Genomic DNA, 13,567 nt, shown 5'->3' on the forward strand with positions numbered 1-13,567 from the left:
TACGGAAGCGGACCTCATGGAAGATGGTTCTAAGGTTCCATCCCAGCAGAGGATCCGCTCGTTCCTGGGAATGGTAATGTATTACCAGCAATTTATTGAGAACTGTTCATCCATTGCAAAACCTCTGTTCCGGCTGACATCTGGGGACAAAGGTCCACGTGGTCCAGGGAGAAGGCGCCAGAGGGCGCGTGCAAAGCTGTGTGAGGAGGACTGGACAGATGATTGCAGAATAGCGTTCTTCAAGTTGAAGCAGGCTTTGTTGGATCGGGTGCTCTTGGCCCATTCAAACTTCGAAGAGCCCTTCCTTCTATCGGTTGATGCCTCCAGCAGTGGCCTTGGTGCTGTGTTGTCGCAAGTTCCAGCTGGAGCTTCAACATCAAGGCCAATCGCCTTTGCTAGTAAGACACTCAGTCATGCACAGTCCAAGTATCCAGCACATAGGCTGGAGTTCTTTGCCTTGAAATGGGCAGTGTGTGATAAGTTTCACCACTGGCTTAGGTGTCATCGGTTTACAGTATGGACCGATAATAACCCTCTGACTTACATACTGTCTAAGCCAAGATTAGATGCATGTGAGCAGAGGTGGATTGCAAAACTGGCACCTTTTCAGTTTGACATAAAATACATCCCTGGTCCTAAAAATGTGGTTGCTGATGCACTGAGCAGGGAACCCTTTGTGCAGCCAACTGCCTCCCATCGTCTAATAACAGTGTCATACAATGATCTGCTGGCTGAGGCAGAGGCAGTTGCCATAGGCGGGGTGCAGGAGGCCTTCAGATGGACAGTTCACTCACCTGAGGAGACCCCTAGCAATGACCAGCATATTGTTTCTCAGTGCACAGCTGTTGTGCAGGCAGGGGGGCTGACATCTTGTGAGGTGGGAGCTGTTTTCCAGGTTCATACAGAACAGGAGTCCAAGGTGTGGCCACATGCTCTCCTTCTGCCTCAGTTCTCTCAGACTTTGCTCACACCGAACCAAACTGAATCTGAAATCTTTTCGCATGACGAGCTAGTGAGACAGCAGCAGTGTGATGATACACTGAGTAGGGTGATCTTCTATGTAGAAAGGGGGCGAAGACCATCAAGGAGAGAGTGTGCCAAAGAAGCGATTGATACAAATAGACTTCTGAGGGCGTGGAGCAAGTTGACTGTGAAAAATGGTGTATTGTATCGAATCTCCAGGAATCCTGTAACAAAGACAAAAACCTATCTGTATGTTGTCCCGCCTGCCCTGCGTCCTGCTGTACTGAAGGGAGTCCATGATGAAGCAGCCCACCAGGGCCAACAACGAACCCTTTATCTGGCCAGGCAAAGATTTCATTGGTCTGGCATGGCTAAACATGTGGCAGAGTATGTGAGGTGCTGCAAGCGGTGCGTTGTTAGCAAGTCACCGGAACCAGAGGCTAGAGCACCTTTAGAGAACATCAAGACATCAGAACCCCTTGAACTAGTCTGTATAGACTTTTGGTCGGCTGAGGACAAATCAGTGGATGTGCTTGTGGTCACAGACCATTTTACAAAGATGGCGCATGCCTTTTTATGCCCCAACCAGTCTGCCAAGGCAGTGGCGCACCAACTGTGGCATAACTATTTCTGCATCTACGGCTTTCCAACACGCTTACACTCTGATCAGGGTGCAAATTTCGAGAGTGCTCTCATCTCTGAACTGTTGAGTGTTGCTGGAGTCCAGAAGTCCCACACGACTCCATATCACCCAATGGGTAATGGTTCTTGTGAAAGGATGAACCGCACCTTGGGTAATATGATTCGTGCCTTACCTCCAAAAGCTATATGTTGAAGTCCCTCACCTTTGCGTACAACTGTACCATCCACCAGACAACTGGCAGGCAGCAGCCTCTGCGGAGCATGATTCGAGCTGTTTGCCTTTGGTTAAGGTTTCTGTCTCATCTGAGACTGATGTGCCCACTGGAGATTGTACTGTTGTTGACAGAGTGGTGGGGACTCGCACAAGATCAAGGGTGGGAAGGTTACTTAAGCCTGTTTCTAGATTGATTGAGATGATGCACCAGAAAACAGAAAAGGTTTGAGTCTTGTTAGAGTGAAGACAGTTTGTTTTATTGTATTTGTAATAGACAATTTTATTTTTTTGGAACAAACAGGGTGCTTTTGTTTTAAATTGTCCGTATCAGAATGGCGTATGGTTATAATATGGTAAAATATGTAATCGGCATATTTCATTTTATTGTTTTTTGCTTCCCACACGTGTGAGATAGGGGTCTGGCCAACTTCTTCTTATACTGATTCTTTCGAGAATAGTCGTCTGACTGGATTTTCTTTGTAACCGTGCTGCCTGGAATTTGCTGAGCGGATTCATCATATCTCAATGGCTGTGAATATGCTATTGTAAAATTGTGTAGAATGTTCATTTTGTTTTTGTTCTCTTTTTTTCTCTTCTGGTTGCTGTGGTGTATCTGTTTTTTTCTGTGGGGATGTTGCTTTTGTTTGTGATATTTGTTTATTTTGGGGTGGAAGTGGAATTCAGCAGGCCCCCCTGCTGAATAGCGCCCCCCTCTTTGTGTGGTTGGTTATATGTTGCTGGTCCCTGTAGTCAGTGCCAGTCTGTGAAAGCTGCACGAGAGGTGAGTTGCATTCTTCAGCACACAGTAGAAAAGTGTTAGTAACATCATAAAAAATATTTTTTTTACTAAATTAGACAAGTACTTTGTAATGATTAGTTACTAGATGTGTGCCTGGCACCAATATCTGTACTTTTAGTTTTCTTAATATTGTAAAACACTTGGTGTGCTAAGTTAAAAGCTAACATAACGCTCTGTTGTAGCGTGCTGAGTGAAGCTGAGCCGTTGCACTGATTCAAACCCCGATATGTTCCCATTCAGGTACATCATTTATTATTGTATTCTTCATTGTACATTGAAAATATGAATGTTTTGCTGTAATTACGGCCAGTCTGTGAAAGCTGCACGAGAGCGTGCTGAGTGAAGCTGAGCCGTTGCACTGATTCAAACCCCGATATGTTCCCATTCAGGAAATAAACTGCCTGACAACCCAGAAACTCGTCTTCATTTAAAAAAAACTACACAACGCAGAGTCGAGGGGTTACTTGGGCCAGCCCGGTACAGTCGACTGAAGCAGAACCCGGTTACACGGGGACTGCAGCCTCCCTCGTCAGAGCATCAGCCCCCCATGGTGGGGAGCTGTGGAGTTTTTTTTTTTTTTTTTTTTGCAAAAAAGAAAATACAAGAACAATATAGAACAATAATAATTACAAACACATACAATATCAAAGGGCTTTACGGGGGGGGGGGGGGGGTGCTGTGGAGGGGAGTAACATAATAGACCAGGTCACGCGTGACGTCAGCACCACATCCGGGTCCCGCGGGTGGGCAACAAACAGTACTGTTATCGTCTACTACACGACAAAACAGGTGATGTAGAGCGTAATATTAGTTCGTTTATGTTTGGAATCCAAACAATGCCTACGACTTGTTGTGCTCCCGGTTGCACACAGAGGCATTCCAAATCGTTGGATGTACGTTTCTGTCGTTTAGCAAAGGACGAAGAAAGAAATGGATATTTTCAATGAAAAGAGCGCAGGCAGACACTCCCAGTGGACTGGGGGAGCCATCAAACTACGACAGAATTTGCAGTCTACACTTCATCTACGGTAAATACAACTTAATTCTGCACTAGTCATTGTTCTACTTAAATAGCGGCGGAGGGGAGGTGGCGATCGCTAGACAGGGCCGGAGAAGCGGAGTTGATGCGCTGCAGCAGCAGCACCCCGCATCATTTTAGTTTTCTTCGTGCAATCAGTGTGCAATAATGTTCACCAGACAGCGGCTCCATTACGCCCCCGTTCACACGCGGATGACCGTAACGTCAGCCGTCAGCCACAGCCCTCAACATAATGACGTCACGTGTTTTCCAACCCAGCCATCAGTCCCCCTCGCTTGAAACAGCTTCCAGTGCGCCTGGGATCAAACATGTTTTTGTTTCGTTTTTCCGTCTAATATGGTGCGTTCATGGTAGTTTCCTGGTTTTACCCAGCCTGGAGTTTGGGCTTCACTTTTAGTTTTGTTTGAGTTAGTGAGGGCCACCACGGACTGGGATCTTTCAGGTGACAGTTGTTGTGCAATTATACACTGTTTAAAGTTATTTAATGTTTCATAAATAACTCTCTGTCTGTTAAGTATTGTCTGGTGATGATCAGCTCTTAAGCTGATATCAGGACAATGGTTGAAAGGGATGAATTCGAGCACTAGCGATCTTTTAACAGCAAAACCTGCACACATATAGAATAAAAGGAGTGACAACTTCTTTTCAAGTCCAAGAATTTAATAACAGAAATAAAATGAACATCCAGAGAACATCACTATGTAATGCTGTTTATCTGAATTAACACAATATTTCGATTAATAAATCCTCTCTACAAGGCTAGTGAAACTTAACTAAACTACTAAGCAAAATGAAGATAAAAAGAAGCTAAGCTAAGGAATTATTTACATGCAAAAACAAACAAAAGACAAACAAAAGTGGTTGATCATAATCAGATTAATTCAGTGAATCCCTGTTCACTACAGATCTGATTTCAAAAGCATGGAGTGGAGTTAAAACATCTGCCATGTATTTCAATCCATTCACAAGGCAAAGCCCAAGTTAAACAAAAAATTATTTGTTGAAATAATATTCTGAGGACCGTTTGTCCTGTAAAATCATTTAAACCCTTATGACCGAGTTTGTTAATGCGATTCTTCCTCCGGGCGCATGGGGTCGCTGTGGCAACCCGGTGGCTAAGAGGTTACAACATAAAGTTGCCAAGATTGCCTTAAAACCGGCATTAATATACCATATTGATGCGGGAGTATGGCGGATAACACCATCGGAGGATGGCGGAGCAGAACAGTTACGCTTTATGCTTTAAAACAAACTTCTTTTTGAATGTCCGAGACCGGATGTTAGCAAGGCTAATAGCATGTTTGGCTAGCGTGAGCTACCGGTTAGCCCTTTTGTTCTAAACACCACGGTTTACAAATATTTTCCAATAAACCTTTTACTTCACCCTCAGCCCCCTGCCCAAACCTCTGTCTCGTGTCAGTTCTGTCCAGTTTTGGCCATTCACGGGAGGAGCGTTGAAGGAGGGCAGTTGTTGGTTTGCCTCTTGGCAGGCTAGTGTAAGCCTTGCAGCAGCATGTGGCTAACGGCGTGGTCTGGATAGCTTGGAGGCCTCTAGGTCCTCCATGTAGACTTTGACCCCGGTTGCAGCCACGATTTAAGCAGATTTCTCCTCGGCGGGGAAGGCTCCGCTGCCAGCTTTTCAGCTCTGCGCTGCCTGGAAACCAGCTCCGTTAGGGGTCTTCTGAGGAAGCAAAACAAAGCTGGCATAGACGGATTCCTTCACTTCGGCATCTGTTTTAAGCAGAAGTGAGAGACTTATCTTTGAATCGGCTGGCAGTTTCTCCCTATGCCAGGGAGGAACTGAGTTTCAGAAGGGTTCATTCTCACTCAGCTCGGGGCCTCTTCCAGGCCCCATGCATGGCTCCTGAGGGAGGAGGAGGGACCCCCCCCCCCCAGAGGAGTGCTGGCCGTCCAAGGGTGGAGGAGTGTGTCCCAGCAGCTTGGAGTCAGGAGAAGAGCGAAGAGAAGAGAGGTTCTTTGTCTGTGGGAGGAAGGTTTTATCTCAGCAGGAGTGGTCACAGTTGACCTCCTGCTGGGAAAAAGGGCCGTCCAAGCCTTGGGGGTCTCATGTTAGGGGCAGAGTGGAATTCCTTTGTGACCCTCTTCCACTGTTCAGAATCCAATCCGAGATCAAATATTTATCATGGCCTATTATGGCATAACACAGTTGACACAAAAACAAAAGGAGTGAAACATAAAAGAACCAGAACCACCCAACAACATGAGACAGCATGCTGAAGAACCAACCCTCTGCCCACAGTTTCAAGTTTGTTTTTTAAGGGGTCTCCTTGTTAGTATAGTGGTGGGAGAGCACCTTATGTGGGAGTGCTAGTGGTTAGAGAGATGGGTGTTTGTGTCTTGGAGAGGGCTGAAAGGTTGGTGGTTTGAAACCCAATCTGTCACTCCGGGTCCCTGAGCAAGACGCTTGACTACAGATTGCTCCCTGAGCACCGCTGAGTGTTGGCGGCACACTGCTCCCTAAGGGATGGATTAAAGGCAGAGACAAATTTCCCCTCTCTGGAACTATTAATGGAGTTATTTCTGTATAAGTCTGTCTGAGTCTAAGCTGTCATTTGTCAGGAATGAGGCAGAAAAAAAAAAAAAAAACATTTTATACATGCAGAAAAGGTACGTGTGAGACCATGTGATTAATGCACGTGTCCTAGCAGGGATGAGTCAGTTGTGAAGGTTCTGGCTCTTTGAAGTAAATGACCATGTAACGTGCAGGAACTGGACCCAAGATTCAAACCAAGACAGGTCAGTGACGCAGGGCCGGCGATTGCTATAGGCGAGCTAGGCAATTGCCTAGGGCGACAAATGTGTTGGGGGCGCCCTCTAGCGGCGCCCTTAGGCTTACTTCCCATTAATCATAGAATTAGAAAAAAAAGCGAATTAAACCGGTTATGAAGCGTACATCAGTTTGACTTAACCTTAAGTATATATCTAGCAAAATATGAACAAATAAATATACCACCGAATTTTTTTATTTTCTTTTTCACATTTAAGAGAAAATCGGAAAAGATTCTGATCACTTTTCAAGCGCCCTCCAACCCGGAAGTTGTGACGTCAGAACGTGAGCGTTCATCTCAACATGGCGGATAACTGCACTACATGCGATAGCCAAAACGAGAAATCTGAAAGCGAAATTTCAACCGAGCGATTTCTACCAGGAGACCATTCTGATGAATCGGAGGAAGAATATTTGTGTCTGGAGCCTCACATGTTCGACCCAGACGTTTCAGATGAAGAGAAGGCAGCAGACGAACAACAGCGAGTTGGACAAGGAGTGGAGATTGGACGTCGGGAGATTAGATAAATGGTAGGACAAGTTTTTTCTTTTAACTACGCAGTTCAAATATTTTTTCGTATGTTGACATCATTTTCTTTTAGGCACCATATATATTTAATGACTAAAATGCCGGTGTTGTGCGAAATTCAGTTCCCCTGTGAAAATCTATCCCCCCCTCCCCTTTGTCGGGAGCGCTCATTGCAGCCGTTTTCACGACGCTTATAATTGATTTTTCGGTAAAACAACGCATATAATCATATCAAGGTTGTAACATTAGTTTAATCGGCAGCTGTCTACAAAATTATAAAATAAAAATAAATAAACAAGGTCTTCTTGTGCTGTTTTGTGTTATTTTAAACGCCAAGATAATCTGTCTTTTGTAACTTTTTTTGAGCCGAAGTGACAAGTGAATTTCTCCACTGTGAGATAAATAAAGTCTATCTTATCTTATCCCAAATAAAGAGATGAAGACAAAATGAATCACTAAAATGAATGAGCATTTATTCACAACTAAAAATGAATTTATGCCATGGCCTAGTTAGGCCCAATGATGAGGTGCTACTTATCATAAAGAATCACTTGACAACTGTCATGATATTTTTCGAGGATGAACCCGGACACAGCACGCACACACAGAGCTAGTTCTTAGGAGTGAGTTTTATTGAATGGTGTGGAAGATGGATGATGATGGCACCAGAGTCTTTCAACAGATGGAGGTGTAGGGTGCAGAAGCTGGCCGGCAGGAGGCGTGTGGAGAGACTGACCGGGAGGAACTCTGGAGCCGAAGGCTAGCGGCCAGGACAGAGCATCTGAGCTGAGGTCTTGGAGAGCAGAACCTCTGAGCCGAACACTGGAGAGCAGAACCTCTGAGCCGAGCACTGGAGAGCAGAACCTCTGAGCCGAGCACTGGAGAGCAGAACATCTGAGCCGAGCACTGGAGAGCAGAACATCTGAGCCGTGCACTGGAGAGCAGATCCTCTGAACCGTGGACTAGAGAGCAGATCCTCTGAACCATGGACTAGAGAGCGGAACAGCTCACCAGGAGATGAGAACAGGAGTGTGAACAGAGCTGAGCTGGATCTAGGCTGAGACTGGAACAAAAGGAAGGAAAGTCTATTGGCTGACTGTAACAAAAAACCAAGTTGAAGGGAGTCTTCAGGCTGACTGTAACAAAAAACTGAGCTGACAAGGATTCTGGCAGAGACTGAGCGGGAGTGAACGCTATGGACCGGCGACGAGAACAGAATGAGGTGAGTCTTATAAAGAGGTGAACACAGGTGGAAACAGATCAGGGGTAATTGCTGCCTGACAGGTGACGGGAATGAAAACTAATTAGTGTCCGGAGAAGTGACTAAAGCTGAGCAAGGGAGAGCTAAGTGAACTACAAAATTACAAAGAAGCCAGACAAAACTTAAACCATGACACTACCCCCCCCTCAAGGCCGGACCCCGGACGGCCTAGAACCTCTACCCTGGGTGGGTGGAGGGGGTCCCAGGAAGGCGGGCAAGAGTCAAACAAAAAACAGAACACAGGGGAACCAAAAGCCTAGGAGAAACACTGGGGAACCAACAAAACTAGAGAAAACGGGAAACCAAAAGGTCACGAACACGGAGGACCAAAGGCTAGAGAACACTAGGGAACCAAAGGGGCTAGAGAACACAGGGAAACCAGGGGTCAAAAGCACGAAAGAACCAAAGAGGCTAGAAAACTCTGGGGAACCGAAAGTCCAGCGAACTCTGGGAAACAGGCGAAAGGAAACACCAGGGAGACAAGACAGGCGTGCACAAACGCCAGGGGGGAAGAACGGGCGTACGGAAACGCCAGAGGGAAGGACGGGCATACGGAAACGCCAGAGGGAAGGACGGGCGTACAGAAACGCCAAAGGGAAAGAACGGGCATACGGAAATGCCAAAGGGAAGGACGGGCGTACGGAAACGCCAAAGGGAAGGACGGGCGTACTTAACGCCAAAGGGAAGGAACGGGCGCACAACAGCGCCAAAGGGAAGGAACGGGCGTACTTAACGCCAAAGGGAAGGCCAGGCGTACGACGACGCCAGAGGGAAGAACAAGCGTACGAAAACACCAAGGCTCAACAACACACGCTGGAACACGACTGGTGTACAGAAACGCCAGGGGAAACCCGCCGGGGCGTGAGGGAAACACCGGGGCTTAGGGAAGAGAACGCCGGGGCGTGGAGAGAACGCCGGGGCATGGAGAGAACGCCGGGGCGCGAGGAAAGAGAACACCGGGACGCGAGGAAAACGCCGGGGCGCAAGGAAGGAGATCGCCGGGGCGCAAGGGGAACGCCGAGGCACAAGGGAAACAGGAACATCTAAAACGCCAGGGAACACTAAATCTAAACGCCAGGAATCTAAACACCAGGAAACCAAGACCTAAACACCAGGGAACTGAGGACGTTCTAACATGCTGGAGAACCGAGAACAGAGGGCGTCTAAACACGCCGGGGAACCGAGAACAGAGGACGTCTAAACACGCCGGGGAACCGAGAACAGAGGGCGTCTAAACACGCCGGGAAACCGAGAACAGAGGGCGTCTAAACACGCCGGGGAACCGAGAACAAAGGGCGTCTAACACGCCGGGGAACCAAGAAAAATGCAAACAAGAAGAACTAGAGGGTGAGCTAGGCAGCAACAGGCCAGGCGCGCCAGAGGGCACAGACAGCGACTTAAGCACCGGAGGGCTCTGGCGGCAACCTGCGTGCGCTGGGCAGCGACAGGTTGGCGCACCAGAGGGCTCAGCCGGCGACATAGGAGCGCCGGAGGGCTCTGGCGGCGACCTGCATGCGCTGGGCAGCGACAGGTTGGCGCACCAGAGGGCTCAGCCAGCGACATGGGAGCGCCGGAGGGCTCTGGCGGCGACCTGCATGCGCTGGGCAGCGACAGGCCGGGCGTGCCAGAGGGCTCAGCCGGCTACTGTGGAACGCCGGAGGGCTCTGGCGGCGCCTAAACAGGGGAACAGAACAGAGACACTAGGGCAAGACAGAACAAAACAACTACTGAAGGGAACTAAACTAACCTAAACAGGGCAAAACAAACAAAGAAAACAGGAGAAGAAGGGCGTAGGGACCTTAGAGAGCGCAGGGACCTTTAAGAGCGCAGGGACCTTTAAGAGCGCTGGAATCCATCCAACGCAGGAACCCATACAGCGCAGGAACCCAGACACATAGATACTAAGGGGGAAAAATAAAGACAAACAAAACTTAAATAAAAAAACAAATACAGAACTAAGACTAGAACTACAGGGCTAGACAGGGACTACAGGGTCAAGACTGGAACTACAGGGGCTAGACAGGGACTACAGGGTCAAGACAGGGACTACAGGGCTAACGAAACTACAGGGCTGACGAAACTACAGGGTCTAAAACTGAAAAATCAAAACAAGACTGGTAGACTAGGAAAGAAACCAAACGCTAAAGCAAAACTATGAAACAAAGCAGAACAGGGAGATGAGGGCTGTACAGCTAAACTGATAAAGAACTGGATAACTAAAGCTAGAACTAAGAACACAAAGGAAAACAGGAAGTCTAAGGTAAAAAAAAAATTGGAACTCAAAAACAAAACTCAGAAGACTAAAGGCGAACCTAGAACACTAAATCAGGGCTATGGCTAAAAAAAGAAGACGGAGAACAAAACCCAAACTAGCTGACTAAGAAAACCAAAAACTAGAATACTAAAGAAAAACACGAATGACTAGAATAAACCTGGGACACAAAACCTGGACGAAACAACTAAATAAAACACAATACTCAAAAGCAACATAAATCCCAAAAAATCCTAAGTAAACCAAAAACTAAGGTTGAGCCTAAACAAAAGAACAGAAGGCGGAAATAATTCTTCTAAAACAGTAAAAATATACAAAAAGACTAGAAACTAAAGCAGAACTAGAACACAACAAACCAAACCTAAGAACTCTAAGAAATTTAAAGAAAACACTGAAGAACTAAGGAACGTTAAGTAACTCAAAACACAAGGACCCAAAAAATAACTCAAAACAAAAACAGAAACCAGAAGGCGCTGGGCAGCAAAGTCTTAATATGCTGGGCAGCAGCAAAAGTTAACGCTGGGCAGTGACGACGAGGAGCGCCGTCTTTTAATTGCTGCGCAGCGTGGGAGGCGGACTTCGCGAAAGGCGATCCAGGAAACGGAGTCAGAGGCGGGGCGTCGCAGATGCAACCCCGGCAGACAAACCGGAAGCGTGAGGTCGCAACTCCGCGACCATGGCGAGACGAAACAGAGGCGAGGCGTCGCCGTACGCCGACCCAGGCTAGATGAAGCAGAGGCGGGGTGTCGCCACACTGCGACCCAGGCGAGATGAACCGGAGGCGGGGCAGATCCTACCAGCTTCTGCACCAGGCTCTGTGCATGCTCGGGTTCATCCCTTGGCCGGTCCATAATGTCATGATATTTTTCGAGGATGAACCCAGACACAGCACGCACACACAGAGCTAGTTCTTAGGAGTGAGTTTTATTGAATGGTGTGGAAGATGGATGATGGGACCAGAGTCTTTCAACAGACGGAGGTGTAGGGTGCAGAAGCTGGCCGGCAGGAGGCGTGTGGAGAGACTGACCGGGAGGAACTCTGGAGCCGAAGGCTAGCGACATCTGAGCCGAGCACTGGAGAGCAGAACATCTGAGGCGTGCACTGGAGAGCAGAACATCTGAGCCGTGCACTGGAGAGCAGAACATCTGAGCCGTGCACTGGAGAGCAGATCCTCTGAACCGTGGACTAGAGAGCGGAACAGCTCACCAGGAGATGAGAACAGGAGTGTGAACAGAGCTGAGCTGGATCTAGGCTGAGACTGGAACAAAACAAAGCTGAAGGAAAGTCTATTGGCTGACTGTAACAAAAAACCAAGTTGAAGGGAGTCTTCAGGCTGACTGTAACAAAAAACTGAGCTGACAAGGATTCTGGCAGAGACTGAGCGGGAGTGAACGCTATGGACCGGCGACGAGAACAGAATGAGGTGAGTCTTATAAAGAGGTGAACACAGGTGGCAACAGATCAGGGGTAATTGCTGCCTGACAGGTGACGGGAATGAAAACTAATTAGTGTCCGGAGAAGTGACTAAAGCTGAGCAAGGGAGAGCTAAGTGAACTACAAAATAACAAAGAAGCCAGACAAAACTTAAACCATGACAACAACATTTTAAAAACAGTATCTGTACATAAATATTTAGCCTACCTACATACTAGCAAAACAAAAGTCAAAAATAATATATCAAAAATATACACTGAGTAATATTGAGACCTAAATATTTCCTGAAATGTAAATCAATTTCCAATTTACCATAAATGCATTAATAGTGAATTTAGCAAATCAGTTATGGTGTGTAATTCATATACAAATATTCATATACAAATATACAATTAATCAATCTTATTTTTCAGGTGTTCCTGTTCTCACTGCCAATAATGGATTCTGTGAGAGAGTGCATCTGTTGCCAGGAAATCGGCTTGGTTGTTGTTAAGATTGAAGAAGCCAGAGAGGACATGGATGGAGAAATCCCTGACACAGACCATCCTGGTATGCGGTGTGTCTAAATGTTTGGACATTGCAGGTTGCTTGGTCCCAATACAAGCAACAGCATAGGCATATAGCCTATAGACAATTTGTGAGATGGTGTTGGGACTATTTAGGCAAAGATACCAGGGCTGTGATACCCTCGTGTGCAGTCAGCTGTATAAGGGCCCACTTCCCACCCCCAGGACATGAAGTTGACTTTACCTTTAGAGGTCACCTGTTGGCAGTTAAAAAAAATACCCAAGCTGAAAGAATAAAATCTAAAACATGCATGTAAACACAATTTTTGTGGTTATTATGTAATATAAGCAATTACTAATAAAATTATTTCATGGTCTTTTTGAAAATCGACTGAATGAGAGATTGATGGTATCATCTTTTGTTGGTTTCACAAATGAACTTGTCAGTGATGGGGGCTCTTATGCTGCATCAACCTGCTTAGTTTTTATTTTCTCCAGCTCTGCTAGCAGCATCTAAAAAAAAAAAGCAGCAGTGGGTAAAATTTCTCATAACATTTTTTTTTTTATTGCTGGGGTGCATTTACACACAAGTGAATAAACAGATACAGGAAAGTAAAAGACAACACATGTAGACAAAGATACATGAAAATAAAAAGACAAAGAGTGAAGCAACAAGTATAGCAGTGGTGATTCCTGACAAAGATTATTTCAAAAAGAACATCTAATCATATATATGCAGCAGAATTATGTGCTATATTATTAGCTTGAGAATGGGTGGAGGATACTAATATAAATAAAATATTTTGTAGTGATTATCTGCATTGAGTATTCAAAAGGGATGTACAAATAATCATCAAAATCCAGTTTATTAGTTATACTTTACCTAAGTGTCCTTACAGATGGTTGAGTGTTTTTGCACAGTCCTAACTTTGAGTGTGTAATAAATTATTTAAAATAATAAAAAAGAAAAGGTTCTGAAACCTATTCTGGTATTTGTTGTCTATGCATCACTCCATGCTAAGTTAATTTTTTTTCTGAATGCTTAAACACAACCCTTGATTCTTATAGCACAATTTCTAAAACTATTAATACTTATAGCAAATCCACTCACTGAGTTCAC

The sequence above is a fragment of the Fundulus heteroclitus genome, unplaced genomic scaffold, assembly GCF_011125445.2.
Source record: "Fundulus heteroclitus isolate FHET01 unplaced genomic scaffold, MU-UCD_Fhet_4.1 scaffold_249, whole genome shotgun sequence".
Classification (NCBI taxonomy): domain Eukaryota; kingdom Metazoa; phylum Chordata; class Actinopteri; order Cyprinodontiformes; family Fundulidae; genus Fundulus; species Fundulus heteroclitus.